Raw genomic sequence first — 381 nt, forward strand, 5'->3', positions numbered from 1 at the left:
AGGGAGCTCCTGACGGGAGGATGCAGCTCGGTCTGTTCTGCCAGGCCTGCAGTGGGAGAACGAGAGGAAATGGCCCAGCTGAGATACGGGAGTTCAGCTTAAATACGAGGGAAAAAAACAAATGAAAGTCACTGTCAGGGCGGTCAGGCATTGGAATAGGCTGCCCAGGGGGGTGCTGGAGTCACCATCCCCGGCGGTGTTTAGGAGGAGTCCGGAGCCGGCGCGGGGTTTAGCGGTTCCAGTGGCGCTGCACTGTTCCATCCCCTCACAGATTTCCTCCAGCCCCGCCGGTTCCGCGGCTCCCGCTCCTAAGGGAGCCCGGAGGGAGGCGCGCCCTCACCCAAAATGGCGGCCGGCGCTCCGCGGGCCGCGCCCCCGCGC

Source organism: Agelaius phoeniceus, chromosome 8 (assembly GCF_051311805.1).
Source record: "Agelaius phoeniceus isolate bAgePho1 chromosome 8, bAgePho1.hap1, whole genome shotgun sequence".
In the NCBI taxonomy this organism is placed as follows: Eukaryota; Metazoa; Chordata; class Aves; order Passeriformes; family Icteridae; genus Agelaius; species Agelaius phoeniceus.